At 45.2% G+C, this 20189-nt stretch overlaps 1 protein-coding gene across 3 annotated transcripts in view; it reads left to right on the forward strand.

The window, feature by feature from the left end:
* Positions 1-1139: 1139 nt before the first annotated feature.
* LOC117233182 (discoidin domain-containing receptor 2-like) overlaps positions 1140-20189 on the forward strand; it is a 130066-nt gene continuing 111016 nt past the window's right edge. For 2 of the 3 annotated variants that reach the window (XM_033493227.1, XM_033493229.1), the window contains exon 1: positions 1140-1730. The gene's annotated coding sequence lies outside the window, so the exon portion shown is untranslated. The remainder of the gene's footprint in view (positions 1731-20189) is intronic. The other variant, XM_033493226.1, reaches the window with a different exon arrangement.

Genomic DNA, 20189 nt, shown 5'->3' on the forward strand with positions numbered 1-20189 from the left:
TTTTCACGAACGATAGAGTACGCTTGGATAGAGAAAAGAAGAAGGGATGGGAACACAGACGATTGAAAGACAATTAAGAAACATTCTAGAAACAATCGTGTCAGAAGCTTTAATTGCGGTTTCATAATATTATAATACCTGCAAAGGAAACTTTTAAATGGAAGATTACAATGATTTTTAATAAACTTTATTAAACTTGTTTAATAATTCGACTATTTAACTAAAAGAGATAAAACCTCTCTCTTAATATAAAAGAGATAAATCCGCACGTATATATTATGCCATAAATCCATAGACTTTTTTCTTAGAAAACTCTCAATTTTAGCTTCGTGTTTTAGGAATAAAAATTGAATAAAACAGACTAATGATTAATCGCGACAAAAAATTACACTTCTCCTGCAACATGATGAATCTTGAATAGATCCACGAAACGAAGGTTAAGTACAGACAAGATGATAAGATCGTAATCGCGATAGGCGCGACCTATTCGAAATTCAATCGAGGAACGGCCCGTCGGCGGCGACACGACCGCCCAGAGCTCGGTTCGGCCCGTTTAATTTCAATGGGCTCGAAGTTAGCCGCAAATCGATCGATGGGCTCGTCGACCGGGATTCCAGCCGATCGTCGAAACGCGGAATGACCGGAGAGAGTCCCGGCGCGGCGTGGTAAAGCGTGCTACGAAGGTATATACGCGACGTAAGTCCGGCCGCTTAATTAAGCGTGCGCGAGTGTACGCGCCGCTGCTACCCCTCTCCCTTCCAAACACCCACCCCCTCTAGGTTCGAGCGTGGGGTGGAAAAAAGATCAATAAAATCTCTAGTCTACGGGCGACCGCATTCATCGGCCACCCCATTTCTACAACATATTTTGCAACCTCACCCCCAAGCCGGCCTTGCCTCTGGCCCCCACTACGCTCACGCGCCACGGACCTCCCTCTTTAGCTGCCCCCACGTGCTCGTTTCACCCCCCACCGGATTGCCTTGGTGTTCGTCAAGGGGAGGTGGATGCCCGTACCCGTGAACGAGTTTGCGAGACCGCCACTAGGTGGCGATAGAACGCGAGCAAGAGAGACGCGGCGAGATTGAACGCGAGCAAACCGAACGTTCCTCTAGCCGGAGCGAGAAAGCCTCTGGTAACTGGGTCCCCTTACCCCTCCGGTTCGGTCGCCCCAGCCGCTTCACTCCTTCGAGCAACTGGAGGTTCTCGTCAGCTTGTCAGTTAGTGCCGTGGCGCCGTGACGGTACGGTTGTTGCTTGGTGCGTTGTTTCGTTTGATCGTACGGCTCGCGAAACGTGTCTGCTATTCAATGGGGACCTTGCTCCGGACCCATCGTCGCGACGGACACTGTTACGAGCAGGGAGATAGTCAGTGATTCAGTTTGGTGACTGGAGATTAGTCGCGTGTGCTTATTTACATCAGATTGTTTCGTTTTAGTTTTCTTCTTTAGTTCTTTGACTTTGGTTTTTACCTTTCTTTGAGGGGGGCGGAGGATATATTTTACGTGACTAGTTCGGTAGACCTTGTAATAGTGCGTTTTTGTAATTGCAACGTGTATTGCAAGGTGCGACGAGAGAAAGCAAGTGAGGTATTCTGTATTTGAAGCAGAGTAAGAGAAGAAAAGGCGGGAAGAGAAGATCAGGGCTGTGATCGATGATTTCTTACGTGCTGTTTGGTGTGTGCGCGTTCTATGCCTGATCAACGTCCGTGCAGTACGCGGTATTGTAGATAAGGTGAGCTATTTGTTATGTCCTACTTTAACGTTTGGTTCGCGACGCGCGCGGCTATCGGATTGACGTTACGCGGATACGCCACGTGAACGGAGCGCCGGATCGCGGATACGACGAGCCACAGTTTTCATTGTGCGATGTGACACGAGTATATGACCGATAAAACGTATTGATCGATAAAACGATCACGTTAAATTACCTGAAAATTTTATCCCCGTTTCACCCTTTCTATTACTGAAAAAAAAAGGGAGAAAAAGAAGAAACGATATCGACGATATATCATATGAGACATTGACTTCTTTATTCCTCGGTCTTCATAGGATAATTCGTCTCGTTCCTTCAAATCCTGTAACACCAAAGCGCGTTCTTCCGATCGAAAGAATCTTCTTAACGCCAGTATACAAAAAGAGAAGAAGGCTCTCGAAAAAGAAAGGAAAGAGTACATAATCTCGATCATAGAGTGTATCATTGTTCGGCTGAGTTCCGCGTTCGCCAGGGCGAGCCACCCTTAATCCGACTTATTGTTAGAAAGCCGACGGCCGCCGGCTGAAATCTGATTTCGTTCTTCATTCAACGTCAGTCGAGCTTGCATGGCATCGCGTCTGGTCCCGAGTCGAGTGACGTTTTTCACGGTTTTCGGCCGAACGAGCCGGGATTAATCGATGTTATCCCGGCTCGAGTCCCCGAAGTTCTCCAATGAGGAAACTCTCGAGAGCAAGTTGAAAAGGGACAGAAGCGGTGAAAGATGATAGAGACGAGACGAAATAAGGTGGATTAGCGAGAAGAGACCCTCGAAGGGGTCGACTGGATCGGTTGGCACGCAAAAGGGAACGGGACAAATGAAATTTTCGTCGTGGCAAATTGTCCGAGAGCGACGCCGCAGAAATCAGCCCGACGATTAACACGGAGGGATCTCTTAAGACTTGCTAATTTCCTGCCCGGAGCTCGAGGGGGCAAAAAGGTAATATCGAGAAGGAGCGACCATCCATTAGCGAGCTGATCTATTTGCTGGTACCTCTGTAAATCTCCCGGATCGAGACGTGGCCTGCCTCTCGAACGATGCTTTCTTTCCACGGTTTCTCGGAATACTCCTCACGTTCCGGCCTCGGAGTTGGCAAAATGACGCAACAGGCAATGATAGACGAAAGAGAAAGGGTCACGAGCCAGAGAATTGGAGATGGTCCAAAGGAACCGAATTCGCGATCCGATTGAACGATCGCTCGTTGAGTATTCCTTCGACGAACGCGTGAATGTAGCGTAGAACGATCCGACAGAATGGATCTAATCGAATCGAATCTATCTCGTTTCTTCGCTGAAATTCGAATTTAAGGCATACAGAGAAATCTGGGAAAATCGCGGATGTGTCAGAAGATGAAATATGTAGTACCAGCGTCAGGTTATTGAAATTGATAGATTTCAGGATCTCATCTTTCGTGGCCGTCGCGAGAAGGAAGACACGAATCCAAAGATCGTAAAGATTTACGATGAGAAACCATGAATCGTTCGTTCTCGTGACAGGGTACGAGCGTCTGGGAGCCGGTCACATCCGATTTCATTTGGATTTAAGCGTAGGAAAGTAGGTTTTGAATATTGATGAACTCGGTATGAATATATTCATAAGACTAACAGTTTATTTCTGCAGTCGAGTCGATTCGCTTTCCATTGATCAATCGACATTGATTCGTGGAACCCTTCTCTCCACTGGCAAATTCGAACCAATGTTTAATATTCCCAGGTACCTGCTGCAGGTGTCCCCATGCCACGATGAAATTCCTATAGCCAATCGATTATTCCTCGTAAATTCTGCCATTATACTCTTCCGATTCGACAATATCTGATTTAACCTTTTGTCATTTTTGACATCATACGTGTTCGGTCTCTCCCTTCGTGTTATGACACCTTCATCGTGAAAGGATGATATTACAAGCTTCGTTCGTACGAAGAATTCTTGTTTAACGACCGACCAATCGAAAGACAAGCGAACAAAGATTTCGCGCGTCGAGATTTATCATACTTATCGAACTTCTGCTGAAAACTTGGATAAAATTTTTACGAGCGTATGCTCGTTTCAGTTAAATCGTATTTGAGTTGCAAGTTCCAAGCAAAAGCACGCGAGGAAACTAAGGAGCGCAACCCTTCATCGAAGAGTAGCCAATGAATTTGCTTACGGTCGAATCGTCGAGATTCCAGACGGCTAGCGTGGGTGGCGTCGTCGAAATAATCGAAATGCTAATTATTCATTTGCATAATTAACGCGTACGCGATAAAGCGACCTGCGGCGCACCGTGAGTGGTCCCACATGCCATCGAAGATTAACGGTAGCCCTGGACCCCCCTGTTAATGTTCATTTTGAATATTAACTCCTTGGAAATGATCGTTGACTCGTAGCCGGCGAATTTACTGTGGCTCGATGAAATTCGCGTTCGACCGCGCGTATCCGACGCTCATGAATTTTCAACGATTTCGAAAGTTGCCCGACGTTTAACAATCGCGAATCGACTCGCAAAGCCACCGACATTTCGTCAACGTTGTTGAACAACGTTCGTTTATTTTTTAAATCGATCCGATGATTTAAAACGTGGAATATTTCTGGAACGTCTTTTTTCTCCTTCGACGTCGCTGCAGAAAGAGCGCGATTTAACTCTTTGTGCCAGCCACTCCTTTGTCTTCGGCTCCAATTAAGATTCTAGAAAGCTTCGCGTGGCAGAGGTCGTTTAAATTCCCATTTTTCCACCACCCTTTAAGGGCGGCGTAGATCCCCGGAATCGATTGAAGAGAACCGAGCCGTCACTTTCCTCGGAGAGCGTAAATTGACCCGGTCGTTTACGGTCAATTTCCGAAAAATCTCGCGTTCCTTCGCTACCGGCTAGAACCACCCTCGAGACGTCTGGACGCCATAACTTCTTTCGGCTACATTTCCTTCCTCGACGCTCGAAATGACAAGCGGGCCAACAATTGGCCGTGTAAATCTTCCGCGTCTTACAGGAAGACTGGTGTGTATGTTTGCGAGTCCTCTGTGTGTTCGATTTCTTGCAACGCTTGGCAGATATACGCGTGTCATCCGGTCGATTTATTCGGACTTTTAGTTGCTACTCGGTTCATTCGACACTCGTAATAAGCACCCTGTACGTTTATTTTACGATGATTACATTTAGTTATCCGTTAATTAATTTCATTTACGAATCGTTGAATTAATTCAATCTTTGATACTGATTTTTATGAATGATATGCTGGTACATCAAGTATTCACTACTGATTTTTATAAAGATCATTATGATTTCGTAACATTGTTGAGCACATAAAGTCACCTATTAGTGATTGTATTTAATATGACGGTTAGAACCGATCAAAGATATTCGATCTCTGTTGGAACGCATATATCTTGAATTACACTCTATCGATCATGTGTTTGAGATTCGTTACACTGTTAGATATAACTCTTTCAAACAGTAACAACGATTTGGACGATAGGAGACAATACATCCAAAGAAACAGATCCTAAACATTTGTTTAACATATTAAAAATTACAATCAGTATCTCTTTACATACATCATACGTACTTTTGCGTACTTCCTGTACAGTTTTGCACATTCGATTTCCTCATAGATGCATAAAAATCGCAATTTAACGGTAAATAAAGACGCAATAAATTCACACATCAACTATGGTCGTCCCTGCTTGAGACTTTCTCTTCGTTCACTTTACCAATGAAAGAAACAACCCCTTCCTCTCGACGCCCTAACAGGGACTAACAGCATGTACACTTTCGAAAAATTCTGCAACTTCTGACACAGGGGCGCGAAGTTGTCAAGGGACGAGAAGAGTAGCTTCTCGACGGGGTGTCGGTATCTCGCACGCGTCACTAGCTACGCTAGGCGTAAATCGTTCACGGTCAATTTCCGAAAAAATGTACGGTCCAGTGACGCGTGGTCGAATCTCTCGGCTCCTTTCCCAGCCGCGTTTCGACGTTGAAACACGAAAACGAAGCAGCGGGCGGCCCGTGGCCACGATGATGGTCCCGCGTCAACGAGAATATATCAGGCAGCTGCCGCGCGGACGAATTCAAAGGCAGTTGGGGGTCTGTGCACCTGATTGCCGGACATCCATCTAGCCCCGACAGAAGGTGTGTAGAAACTCCACGGGAATTCGGCCCCTGTCCGCGCGTTCATTGCGCGACGGCAGCGCGCACACACGCTCCGCGGATTATAATGGCTTTCTAATTGCATCGTGCTGCGGCGGCAGTTGATTTGCCATGGAGCGAAGAGACGCGGAAAAGCGAGCGAAAACGTGGATGGAGAACGAGGATGGAGAGGATCGGACGCGATGCGTGTCAGCACCGAACGAAATTGAAAATTGATGGGAGAGATCAGCTCGGTGGTCCGTGGTCTTAAATTGCTCGTGCGTCCAACGAAGGTTTCGCGTGTTTGTCGAGGATTTAGATACTTCGCTGTAATTTAGTAGCTAATAACTAATAGCGTAATACTATGATAAGGATCGACTTTAAGATGATCTTAGATTTTAAACTTTCACGACGATCAGGTGTATTCGAGGTTCTTCGGATTTCAATCCTGCTTTTATTTGTACGTTGCGCTTTGTCCCGACGTTTCGCAAACATTTCTTCAGAGCTCAGCTCTTCAGAGCACAGCTGAACCTGAAGTCTATGATCGTGTGACAAAAGCACGATTTTAGATAATTATTGAAGAACGATGTACAGATGTAAGGATGGATATTAAAATCAAAGTGCAGAAGAATGGACACGGAAAGAGTGCTTTAATTATTTCGAGCAATGTATATGAAAATTATTTGTGTTGCAAAAACGAAGCTGTCCCTATAATATTTTATTTTCGCTTCTTCTTTTATGTTTTAAAAAAGTAGCATCGAAAATGTAGTCTTAGAAAAATTGTTGTTACGTACCTACACTTCTCTACACTTTATTTATCAATGTACACAGAAATCAATCTCTAAGTGAAACGAGTGAGACGTCCGATTTCTTATTCCCTTTGTTAGAGCTTTCTGAATGAGACTCGATTATGGCCCCCAGTCCGACATCAAGAGATCGCGAACGAGACCCGGGGGCATAACTCTCGCTTAATAAAGTAAGAATGCCAGGACCGAGGGGTTGACCGCAAATGCGGTTTACTCGTCGAATATCGCGGGGAAAAGGGTTGCCACTCGCGAGCATGACAATTAGCGGCGATTTCTGCTAGCCGATCGTTTGTCAAGGCCAGTACCCGGCGACCTACACGCTTAATCAGGGTCCTGGGTGTACAGCAACGACTCCTTCCACAGCTATAAGCAATCGATTCTTTGATCCAGCTGAGCCGATCGTAAATCCGAATAGCTTAGCTTAGACCTAACAACTCACAAAAGATAATGTGATGAGATAAGAAGGAAGAAGATCGAAGACAGTGTTCTATGGTGTATGCTTGGTCTGTCTAAAAAATAATGCGACTCTATTTATTAAAATATTTTTAGGTTACATTCTGGAGAATAAAAATGATGGTTTTAAAAGAGTTAGGCGAATGAGAACTTATTTATTATTTCCTGAATTCTCCTAGTTAGCAGTCTTCATTTTAAAAAACTTGTTCTTCAATGGTATAAGATTGAGGATCTCTCTTTGTCACGTACGAGGATAATTCCTCTGTAGCTAAAGATTCGATAGCAGATCATTTTTATCGAAAAAGAATATAAAATCACGATGAAATATTAATCAAATCGATTAGGAAATATAAAATGTAAGCGAAATACATAAATATAAAAAGGTTCACAAACCAAATATCGATATTAGATATAAAGTAATCCTATTACTTTCGAAACAAACCACGTACAAAGGCACAGGAAGCAAAGAGAGTTCAAATAGTTCACCGTGCACCGTCATCTTCAATTTTAAATGATAGTACAGTTGATCCCTTTCTTCCTGACCTGCAGCAGCCTACCTTCCGTTGTTGCGTTCCTTGAAGAAAAGCGTGTTGCAAGAAGAGGAACCAACGGTGCGGGATAAAATATGCAAGATATAATGCTGCCTCCTGTGGGATACACCTGACGTTGGAGAGAGGCAGAGAGAGAGAAAGAGAGAGTGGAGTCGAGGTTGTACCGAATATATCCACCCATGGGGATAAGCGAACCGGCCAATAATTCATTCTAAATACTTGTATGCTAATAACGATGCCGCGTTGTAACGAAAATTTACTATTCCCAGGCGTTCTCCGAAGTCGCTCGTCCTCGCGCTGTCTCCGCCCGTTCCTTTCCCTTTCCCTTTCGTTCTTTTCTTCTCCTTGTCCCTCGACGTTCGCCAACCCCGCACAAGCGTTACGAATATCCCCCACCGCCTCAGCTGGAATAACCAGCGTATTAGCTTTACATTATATCCGTCGGTGAAATTTATGCAACGAACCCCGGTAATCCCGCGGAACCATAAAGTCCGCTATCTAGATCGTTTATCCGCGACACCCTGCCACCCCATCTCCTTTCATCTTTCAATTCTCTCTCGGTTCGATTCCTTCCTCTCGCGTTTTCTTCTTCTTCTTCTTCTTCTTCTATCGTTTGTAAAAGCGAGAAATGAAAGAAGGGGAATTGAAATCCATCTCGACTCGAATGACCCGCGAGAAACGAACGACTGAGACGCGTCGTCGAAGCAGCGAATGTGTGGCAAGATGCATGAGACGGGAATGTATATCGCGTTCTATAAGCCAGAATTCGATTATTGGCGAAATAAACGGCGCCAAGAGTTAAGGCTGGATCTTGGCATGGTGCTTCGACGCTGACCCGAATCTCACTGAAGGTGAACCGACCAGGAAAATTGACCTTGATCAGTGATGAATGCAGAGGATATGGCTGTGCTTATTCCTGCGGAACATTTGGCTCGTGAATTTTAATGTGAATGAGTTTATTTAAGAGAGAATTGGTCAAAGGTTTTGGTTAGTAAGTAGAAGAAGCAATGAATATTAAGAAATAGTAAAACTTTTTATAACTTTGATTTTCCCGTGTAGACGATAGTAAAAATTCTAATTTTTAATTTATGCATCATGAAAAGATCAAAGAACAATTTCGCCATTACATTTCCCCACCAGAATCTCCCCCTCCGGCCTCGTTTCAACGATTTCATTGAACAAACTGGACGAACGGCTTTCACGAGCCATATATTTCCGACGGGAGTAAGAACAGGTGTTACAGGTGATTAAACGAAGAAGCAGAATGCCCCAGCTTTTTTCTTCCATTAAATTCTTTTCATTTGGTCGCTTTACATCCTTGAATCGCGTAAAAGTCAGGGTTACTTTACAGGCGTGGTTCGATGTTTCCTTTGTACCAACTTTACGACAGCACTAAATCATCTCCTTTCTTCTCTCTCTCCGCGTGCAGCCCTAGGGTTCGATAGGGTTATTACTAACTATTTCTGTTGCAAATTGCACTTTAATCGCGACGACCAATCGTGAACGAGAATCATCTGTCAGAAATGAAACGTTTCAACGTTTCAACTCCTTTCCCTTTGGCACGGAGAAGGTTCGTCGCTGTTGGATATCCATTTTCCACGTTCGAGAGCATGATCGTGAGATGTTTGAGAAACGCATACGCGGACTGACGCGGCAGCATAACCGTAAATCACGCGGTACCGGGTAATTACTTGAGAACGTGCGCTTTCGTGTTTGCTAAACAGTCGGAGTCCGTCGCGCGACGGACTTGTCCCATAACGAGAAAAGTCCGGTCAATAAATTAATTAAACTGTCGTGACTCCGAAGCTGGAATAGCCAGGGAGGTTGGCCGTGGTAATGCGTTCGGTCCTGACCTCATTACCATTCGTGAAATCATAATCGTTTCGAAAATTGCGGAAAGCTTTTAGCCAAGCTGCCACTTCGAAGTTAGAGCCGCCACCCGTGCTCCAATGCGTTACGGGTTGCCCTGTAAAATTTCAAACGATCACGGAATAGCAATGTATCTGCCTGGTCGCGATTAAACCACCCCTGTTTTCAACGATCGAGGGTAGTTTCACCCGTTCGTGGATTTTTATAATCCTTTCAGTAAGAACAGTCCTTTCAGGAATCCTTTTCTGAGAAAGAAAAGTAGAATTTGTTGAAACAATGTTTAATCTGTCAATCAGAAGCATCTGTAATCGTGTAATTAAAAAATTAATGAAGCTGAATCAATTTCAATTACGATGGTTTTGGCTCTTACGAATAAATATAAATAAATAATAAAGAAACGAAAGTTAAACGAAATCTTAGTCTTTAGTCTAAAGTGGATCGACGTTGTTTACGAAAAGAAGTTCTTAAAAGACTTCCGGGTTCTTGCTATTACTGTATTAATTTCTATTATCGCGTTCTTGAAATGTCTATCGAAAATCATACGTTTTCTTCTCTACAAATATTATTTATTACGTGTTAATGATCTCATCGTGATATGCTAAGAATTAAGCAAGAATATTTTTACCAGATTTTGAATTTCATTTCTGAAACTGTAGCATAACCTTAATAATTCCTCTGCAGAGTTTCAAGAATCACACTGCCCCGAAGCAACAGTCTGGTGCAATAATTATTCGTATTAACCGCGCGCGCGAATTTTTACGAGGCCGTATCTCGCCACCACCTATGCAAGCCATACGAAATAAAGTTATCTCTGTATCATACGATCCATATTCCCCGGTTTAAACGCAAAGGCCCGCCAGCGGCTCACCGGAGGGTTCCAAAAGTCGAATGATATTTCTCCGTTAGCCAGAAGTAAAACTGCGAACATATTGCCCACTTTATCAACGAATATATTGGTAGGAGAACATTAAAATTTTTCCAAGGTGTCAACAGCTGGCTGGCTCGACCGACACTTTATGTAAATCGCGACGCATCAATTAGACGTTGTGAAAGGATGGGGGAGATCGGTCGCGGTTTCACCGAAAAATCGTGGATCGCCTGGAGCAACGACTGAATGGTGAAGAGGGGGAGAAATATAAAGAGAGAGAAAACGAAGACGAGGGCGAGCATACGCGTGGCTAACAAGGCTCTTCCTTTGCGTCTCACTTTGAATGCCCCGCTAACGAGTCAGGCTGGTAAATTATTTCGTAAAAGGGGGCGTTTTACGCGGCCCGCCGCGGCATCCGAGTTATAATTTCCGGTGTGGTGACTTTATAGGGCCGGTCATCTTCACGCAGATACAGCCTCTAAACGTTATCCATAAGCTGCAATCAATTCCCTGGTACGATCGTGCGTGAGCTTAAGCTCGAACATCGATTTCTCGTGAGGATTCGAAGATATGCGTAGTTAAGGATCCGCACAGTGAACCGCTAGGGATCCCAAGGACGTCATTAATTGCCCGTCAAACTGGTGTTGGCGACAGAAATAATTAGTTGAACGAAATGCTACTGGTTCTTACTGATAAGCAACATCTGAGGATGTTTACGGACTTATGGGAAATCTCAGTCTGTAAAATTATATAGAATAGACAGTCATCCACAAGTTATTTCTATATTCTATATTTTCTTTTGTTGAAATAACTACTTCAAGGAAAACTTTACATCTTTATTTATGTTTATCCGTGACCTGCAGACTGCTATTACGCAGAAATATTCTAAATAAGGAGCGGTGCATATTATTGTATCCTTGAATATACATTATGTTTTGGGTTGCAAGGTCTAGGAACAAAGGAACTAATAAACAGATTTCTATTTATGTTCCCTGTAGCCTCTAACCAAAGCTATGAGCTTAACTTTTTTGGTAATGTCTTTTCGCTATAAATATATGAAAGTGCACCATATCATTCCATTGTCTAGTAACACTAAGAGAGTAAGGATCTGAATTAGTATAAGCTTATACCTTTAATTATTTCAATATACTTTTCTATTACAAATTCATTAACTCGTTCTTCAATCAGTCAACCTCAACATTTTTAAATAAGATGCCAAAAAGATATGTGTTCTTTTTCGAAAAAAGTAGATTTGAACATTTGCACGATTTTTTGCACCGATTACTAAAAAATTGGGCTCCTACGTATTTTGCATTCTAATGACATACTCGTTAACTAGCAAAGCTTTGTTCTTTTAAAATTGAACGATCTTGCCTCTGCATAAATTAACAGGCGTAATAACTTCGTTAAGATCGTATAACATCCTCGTATTTTAAAGAAGTAATTTTTTTTAGCAACAAAAGATAGATCAGAACTGAGTCATTTTTCAAAGCCGGTTCTTTGGGAATTATGTTCTATTGGAGATTTTAAGTAACTTGGCTTCTTAACGTCGAAATCTTTCCTTCTACGTTCCCTGTCTTGGCAGCAACAGACTTTTGTTATTTTACTGAGGAACCGTAGAAGGAGGTAGAAAAACCCGGTAATCGGTATATACATCTAAAAACCTTGTGTGTGCGTCTGAGATTCGTGGCAGCCGCAAGCAGAATCTCTCCTAACGAGATATCCACCGAGGCACAGAGGCGCATACGTTCTTCTCCATTTTCACGTTCCCCAAGTGCCATAATTCGTCATTCTCGGGCAAGGGAAGGACAAAGGGACCAGGTCTAGCGTGAAATTAGCATGCAGGTCCGTCTGTTCGCACACCTATATGCGCCGTCCTACCGTTGGATAAAATGAACGTTATCCGTATGAGGGAAGCTTTAAAAAAGGAAGGAGGAAAAAGCAGCATGAAAAAGGAGAAGAAACGGTTGGAAAAAAAGTCGATGGGTCGCGTGGCCAACAGGCAGACGAATTTCCAAACGTCAGACCACATAGAATCGGCCTCTGTCGTGAAGGAATTGTTACCCTTTAATGCATGCGGGCGTCCTTTGTGCCTTTTGAGGATTTCACTCTCGCCCCTGGACCCGCTCGCCTGGCCACACGATCCTCTCCCTCTTTCAGCTTTCTCTGCTTCTCTCGTCTTCTCCCTTTCGAGCACTGGCCACTGTGCGGCGGGGCTGCTCACCCCGCATACAAAAACGTGAAAGTAAAGGGACCCGGGACCGGACATACAACGCGTGCCGTGGTGGGTCGAGAGGTGGTCGAGGGTGTGCGGTGGGAGGGAAGACAGGAGGGTGAGTCGTGTGTGGTGTAGATGAAACGAAAAGGAAGGTATATATGACCAGAGGTAGGCCGTAGCCCGTAGAGTGGGAACGAGGTGGCAACCACCACCTTGACGGACAACACGACATGGACACAAGAAGCCTCCCTTCATTTCGTATTCCATTTCACTCTCATATTCCCTTTTACCCTACTCCACGTTCATTGTCTACTTTTCCCGTGGCTGTACGTATACACTCGCAGCCCACACGCCCTGCTTTCTCTCTTCGACTCTTTCTCACCTACGCTACTGCCAATCGTACGAGTTTGATCGACCTACCGTAAATACGTACAACCAACTCGTTTCTTGTATCGATTCGAGTATACGTTTCCAGTGTACGTTGTCGACGAGGTCTCCCTTCGAAGAAATCCCCCAACGTCGCACTCAAAAAGGATATCTACATCGTTTCCTATGAAACAATCGCGATCCTACTTCTAGTTTCTGGAGTCGTGGCCGTTGAATAGCCGCGAGCACGCGACTGTTCGCGATGCACGGAATCAATTTCGTCTCGGTTTCCGGAGAGAATGTGCGCCACAATCGCTCGTATACCGACGACGATCGCGACGGGGACGAAGGTGGAACAATGAAGGCTGTCATGGCGCTGCGCTTTAAGAATTCAAAACAAACGGTAGACGCAGCTACGGCTGAATTATCCGGACGCGCTTCGGCCCGTCTCTTCTCCGTGGAGGAGCGCTGTTGCTGCTGCTGCTGCTGCCTCGAACCAGATGAATCCACTCCCCAAACAAGCGTGAAGCACTGCCGGTTTCAGCAGGACAATGAATTATTCTGTTCGGGCGAACGTTTTCATTTCGTCTCTACTGTGCTCACCAGCGAGGGAGGCGGCCAGAAGAATCGTGAAAGGGAAAGAGGAATCGAGACACCGCTAGCTACCGTTCTTCCTCTCTCGCCCTCTTCGACCCCTTTGCACGCCGCAGAGAAATTCTCTCTCCGATGCACGAAGGTTGTCGCGGTGGAATCGTTGTATCATGAGGCAGTTTTATCTCGCTCCACAGCGACCACAAAGCCCGGCGTTCGATCCCTCTCCAGACCGTATGTCCCACATTATGCGTCATATGGAGAGAAATTTCCGGCATGACACGGTCCGGATTATACGAATCGAGGGGCGGACTTACGCCAGCTCGTACGGTGACCGGTACGCTATTTGACTGGAATGATTTTTTGATCCGGGATATGGGGGTTTTGAATGTATTTATTTCACGAGGTTCTGCTATTCTACAATTCGGGCAAATCGTAACGGGTTTGGGGGGATGTTGAAGATTTTAGGGGAGATATATGATATTTAGTGAAACGTCGGTCCTTTTATGCCAAAATTGCGAAATGCACTATTCAACATAGAATAATGTGTATGATAATCCTGGAGATTATGATTTAAGCATAGAATAGAAACACTATTGTAATACCTTTGTTATGTATTTCATATTCACAATTAAAATTTAAAAATATAACAGAAGACATTTAGATTTCTCTCTTAACGGGCAAGTAAAAATTTGTCCATTCGTGGTTTTAACGTGGTAATTTAGTCTTCTTCGAAATAGGACGTGTTGAACAAGATATTGAATAGAACCTCCTGATAAGTCGACATTCTGTTTTCTATCTGTATTTTAGGTTTACCTAAGCCTTAGATAAGGGATTCGTCAATTTCCAAACAGTGTCCAGCCTATCAACAACTCAAACATCCACCACTATGCGCGCAACTTTTGGCCATTCGATTTAGAATTTCATGAAATAGGAAACAATTACGCGGAATAGCGGTGAAAAACTTAGCAAATGCTTAGGGGCCGTATTATTTACGAGCACCGGACGTATTCGCGAATTCCAAGTTCATTCCGCAAGAGTCGAGCAGCGAAGCGTGAGGTATTCCGGCGAACGCTCGCGTTAAATTCCACGGAAAAGCGACTCTGGCGAGGCGGAAAGTCGACGATAAAAATGCCAAAAAAAGAAAACAAAACAAGAAGGTTATGTATATAAATATATATACACCGGTTACGTTCGATAGAACAACGGGCGAAGGGTGCACATCGAAACGAGAACGCGGACCGCATTTGTTCCGGAAAATGAAGACGATGTATCTTTTCGATGTTTGCAAGCGCGGTCGCATAAAAGCTGGTTCCCTTTTGTGCAGCACAATTTTATCTCAGAGCGAGATCACGTGGGCTAGATCCCCTTTCCGCGTGTGTTCTTCCTGCACTCACGCCCCTCGTTGTTACACGTCATACGGTAGGAAATTTCCGGGGCGACGCAGCCGAGCGATTAAACGAAAAATCACGACGAACGGCCGATCCCGTGAACAGGAACAGCTACTCCTAGGCGAACTTTTCATCTCTTCCTTTGCTGCCAGCTGCAAAACCGAACCGGCATTCTCATTCATCGAGCCGAACTGGGGCCGCTTTCTCGGGGACTCCGTTGATCGACAGTCTGCTTACGGATTCAATTACGCCGGGTTATCGACTTTGTGACTACGATCCAGTCCAATTACCGCGTCGTTCTGCGAGCGAGCTGCGACAGCGATTAAAAAGGAACCTAACGAAAGCACGGGGGAGAATCGAGCAAGAGAAGGGGGGGGGGGGTGAAGCAGGGGAAAAAATAGAAGAGGTAGAAGAAGAAAAAGAAAAAGGAGTTTCCGCGTCCGGTGATTATATAGATCGATGTTTCGCTTACCAGCCAGATATCGTTCGATCGTCGATGGATAAGCGTATCCTTTGTGCGTTCGTTCCTTCCGTTTCGTTCGAACCTTCGTGCATTAACGTAAAAAAATTCGATTTCATTTTATCGCAGTCAAACATCTCGCAGTATGCTGAAACACGCGGCTGATGTTCCATCGATTCGTTTCGATCACGTGTTTACGCTATTAACCGACACGAACGTTCGTTGAAACCGCAGCTCGTTTCCCACTTGCGCACGAGAGTCGAGACGAAGGGTATTGTGTCCCGCGGCCAATTAGCCGCCGCTAAGCTCGAGTGCATTAGTCGACAAAAGCGTGTTCTCGATTAACCGCGCGTTCGCTTCTTAATTTACCGTGGCGCGTGTTGTTGCTCGAGCAATTAGCGCCGGTTAAAAATCGAGAAAGCGGTCGTTCACTAGCGTGAAACTCGAGATAACTTGGAAAGCACGTGCCTTCGCTTCCCCTCTACGTTTCCGAGAGGAGCTTCCTTCCCCTTGCCCTTTCGGCCACATCGTAAACGTTCGAGGCCTTTATTAATCCCGTTACACGGTTCGGCTGGCGAGCACCACGCGAACAGGTCAATCAGTAGTAATTGCTCTTCCGGTTCGGAGATTTCGCTGTGAGGCGCGCGACGCGAGATTTAATCCTTGACCCTTGCTCGGTTTGCCTTTCACGATCGGGTTGGCCACGGGATTATTAGCTCACGACCTTGATCATATGCTTCGTTGCCGTGACTTCATCGAGATTTCGTCGGGTGGTTTCGTTGGATCAGCCGGGACACGGCCGTCGATGTATCGAGTTAATGATAGGGGCGAAAATGTGTTAATACTTGGTTACAAGATGATTAGAGAATTAGTTGCTCGAGTGACTTTATCGATCTATCTGTTCGACAGCGTAATAAAATGAGAAACATCAAAATTGTTTGGAACATAATTATCTCTTTATCGTCAACGTCCACTGCATTTCTCGTATCGAATATGAAAAATACGCGTATTTACAGGGAATAAATATTTATACTGCGTTATATATAACATTAAACCCACGTGTTACACTGGAGATTAATCTGCGGACTACTTAAAGAACCTATTATGAGAGTAAACTGAGTTTGAAAAATTTCAAAGTAGATTCCTTTTAGATCTTACGAAAGGTAAAGATCGGAAGCTTTATGATATCCACGTAGTACTAGTGTTGTAGTAGGACAGATCGTAGTGAATGGGTGCTTAGGCTTACACGCTCCTTAAGACCGTATAAATACGGGAGGAACCTCTGTGTCTTGTCAAGCACTCTTACGACCTACCGCGTTGATGTCAGACCTAGATCCTTAGCACCCCATCGTGAAACTCGAAACAGATTCCTTTCTATTGCTATTCGTAAACTACATCATCTCCTATACTCGTCTTTGAAAGTTCAGGATAACCACATAGGAACCAAATAGAATACTAAATCTAAACAAAAACCAGAAACCTACTATTCCAAACACATTAGCCACCGCTGACATTTTACTATCAGACTTATGCATGCTATTATGCAGATTATTCATGCAAGACTTATTCATTTATTACGAGACTTATTTCAATCAATGATAATGAATAAAGTCAATCTATTCAAATGCCAATTTCTATCTTAATTACACAATTGTTTCTGGTTCTGTACTTTAAGACAGCGAATATGTAGAGACATCTAAATTGGTTATCGAGCCAAAAATTTCCAAGTGTGTAATATTCGAATCTCCATTCGCCTGGTACCGATATAGAAGCATTTCACGGTCTATCGATCGCGTCTGACATCGATCGTAAGACGAGAAAAAGAGTGGATGGTGGATTAGAGGTAAGGGAAGGGTGAACCGGAAGCGGAGGAGCGTTAAGCCATCCGAGTGCCATGCCGGTCCGCTACCCCTGTTCAAATAATAAGTTCGAATGGAAGTTAGATTCCGGTGCAATTGCCCGGGGCAATTCCAGCACGAGTCGCAATATCCCAGCCCCCAACGTCCCTCCTCCTGGCTCCTGTTCTCGGTCCCAGGCGGTGAAGATGGAGGCAGAGGGCAGGAGGTAGAAAAAGGGGGAAGAGCACCAGGCAAAGAACTCGCAAGGCTTTCTATCGCGCTTCGCCTCTCGCCGAGCTTTCGGGGACTTTAATCGCTTTAACTGCTTTTTGCGCGTCGAGGGACTCTGACGGACGGGCTGGTCGAGTCGAACACACATACACACACACACGTACACAGAAGAGATAGAAAAATAGACGAGACGAAAGTGGCAGCGAAGAAGAAGGGTATAGGGTGAAAGAGAAGGTTCGGTCCTCTCATTGTTGGATGCGCCAGCGGAGAAACGACTTTTCTGCGGATACAGAAACGACAATAAGATTGTCACACGTCTCCTCGTTTTTCCACTTCCCTTTTCTTTCTTTTCACCTCTGGACGCTGCCCTCCCTGAATCCGCCTCAACCCCTTCTCTTTTTCGCCGGCACCGGTGGATCGTGCCACCGGGCGAGCGTGACTCGTTATTTCGCTCGGAGATCCCTCCAGAAAACCCCTTATGGAAGTTCTTTCCCTCGTCCAAACTCGGCTCCATTGTCGGATCATCGCGACCCCATTGAATCGAAACCCCTCATGGAGGAAGTCATCGTTCTCGTCTGTAGACGCGAGCCTCGCAACAATCCAACAGCTTCTTTTCCTACGTGGCTACTGGTATAAGTAGTTGAAAATCGTTGTCGACGTTGCGGCTACGGAGCCGTGGTTCTGACGAAAACGACTCGACTAAGAACCAACGTGTACCGCCGACACACGGTCTAAAAGCGGAAAAAAGAGAGGCAGAGGGAGTCGAGTTTAATCGATACCACGTTCTCGCTCGTGTGGCTGGAACACCGGGAGAATAGAAAGGGCGGAGTAATTAGAGGGAACAATCGCGTCAACGGAGAAGAAATAAGTAGGGTCTCTTCTTCGTAGTAAATTTCACGCCGGAGTAGCGTAATGGAATGAAATTGCACGTCTCGCGATTCTAACTTTCTCGATAACAGAATGATCGTGCACAGCCTGCGGCAAGAATTAGTGGATATTGTGGGCAAATAATTGAAGTAACTATCAATGAAGTTTAATCGAACTACGAACATTACTCGAAGCGTTATATACTTGAATTTTACTTATTGTGTACGTATACTTATTTTTGTGCAAACCAGTCGTATTGAACGAAGCCTCGTTGACACTTATATCCACTATCTGTTCACTTATTTTTGTGCCAAACTGTGGATGCTCTAGAGTAGAGGGACGTGCTCATTTCGATCTAAAGAATTGAAAGTCTGGATAGGTGTGCCTGAAATGACAACGAACAGGCGCCATCCCTTGACGCTCTACGAAGAGAGAAGTTCGTGAAAAATTCAATACCATCCTCGTCACGGTGTCTCCGACTGTCACGCGCGCACGAAACGAAAGAGACTTATCCGGTGCACCTGCACGAGCTTGCGAGACGTTCGGAAGTTTATCCGAGTCGCCCCTCTCGGCCGAGAGATCAAACGGATATCTCTGATAATCCACTTAGTCGAGGCGGGGAGTCGCGAAAAAAAAAAAGAAGAAAAGGAGGGACGAGGTGGAGGATAAAGAGAAGAGCACGATAATAGGACGTCCCATGGAGAGGAACACTCGAGGCCTGGCGCAAATCGTAGTCTCTTCGAATAAACCAACCGAGCGTGAGCTCGCATCGACCAACTGGAATCAAACTTCTCTCCCTAGCTCTCTCTTTTTCTCTTCGAGTGTATTTTTTTTTCTTACTGGCCATTGAAAAGGGGCCTTAAAGAGGGGGCCTAAAGTCAGTGTCTCTCGAGTCCACGGCAGGAAAACTAGATCACCGACAATGGAATAGACGCCCTTTTAAACGCGACCCTACTAAATTCTAGTTTCAGCTGCAGCGCATTATGAACGGACTGTCAGGGATCATTCGACATGGATCAAATAGGGGATTTCTTTGGGCGCGTTTAAGAGGAGCCGGCTTATTAATTCGCAGCGTGCTCCCTTTGTCGTGCTACGGTTCGATAGATGGCTAGAGCGTGGCGGAGGCGAAGGCGCGGAGGCCGTGTTCGACGGCTTCTACGGAGCGATACCGATCCGCGTGACTCGGTTTATGCGAGATCAGCCGAATCATGAGATGAGATGGAGGCGGTTCGTGATCGAACGGATTTCGCGTAGATTCGATCCGCCGGATTCTCACAGGGAGAAAACGTGCACCGTCGTGCACCACAGGGCATCACGGTATCATAGTTCCTTAGCCTAAGAGTCGCGCTGTTGCTTCCATTGATGCGTGGAAATCAGCTTTCCCCGGTCAACGGATCTTCCTCGTCGAAGTTCTGTTGGAAATAACACGTTCTCCATTGATTTCTCAAACAATACTCGATCAAGGGTGTTCGTTCGAGGATCAGAAGTTCGAGTCGATGATTCCTCGTCTCGGAATTTCTGGATCGTTACTTCCATGAACTACGCAGTCCGTGTCAGAGAGGAACGCAGCTAACGCGAGATACGAGGAAGATTATTGCCGTTAAAGCGTAACGAGGGCACCAGGAGGTACGCGATTAGCTCAGGGAGAGGCTTCCAGCTTAGAAATGCTCGTTCGACGGTTTCTCGAGGCTCCTAATGCTCCCTGAAGCGTATCTAACGTCGACTCTGGCCCGCAAAATCGACGAGTCCGTGGGGGATTTCGGAGCTTTGTACACGCGGCTTCCACCAGTCTAGTCCAACTGCATCTGCCCCGATAGAATGAATTTCCTCTT

The sequence above is a fragment of the Bombus vosnesenskii genome, unplaced genomic scaffold, assembly GCF_011952255.1.
Source record: "Bombus vosnesenskii isolate JDL3184/JDL3185 unplaced genomic scaffold, Bvos_JDL3184-5_v1.1 scf7180000013295, whole genome shotgun sequence".
NCBI lineage: Eukaryota > Metazoa > Arthropoda > Insecta > Hymenoptera > Apidae > Bombus > Bombus vosnesenskii.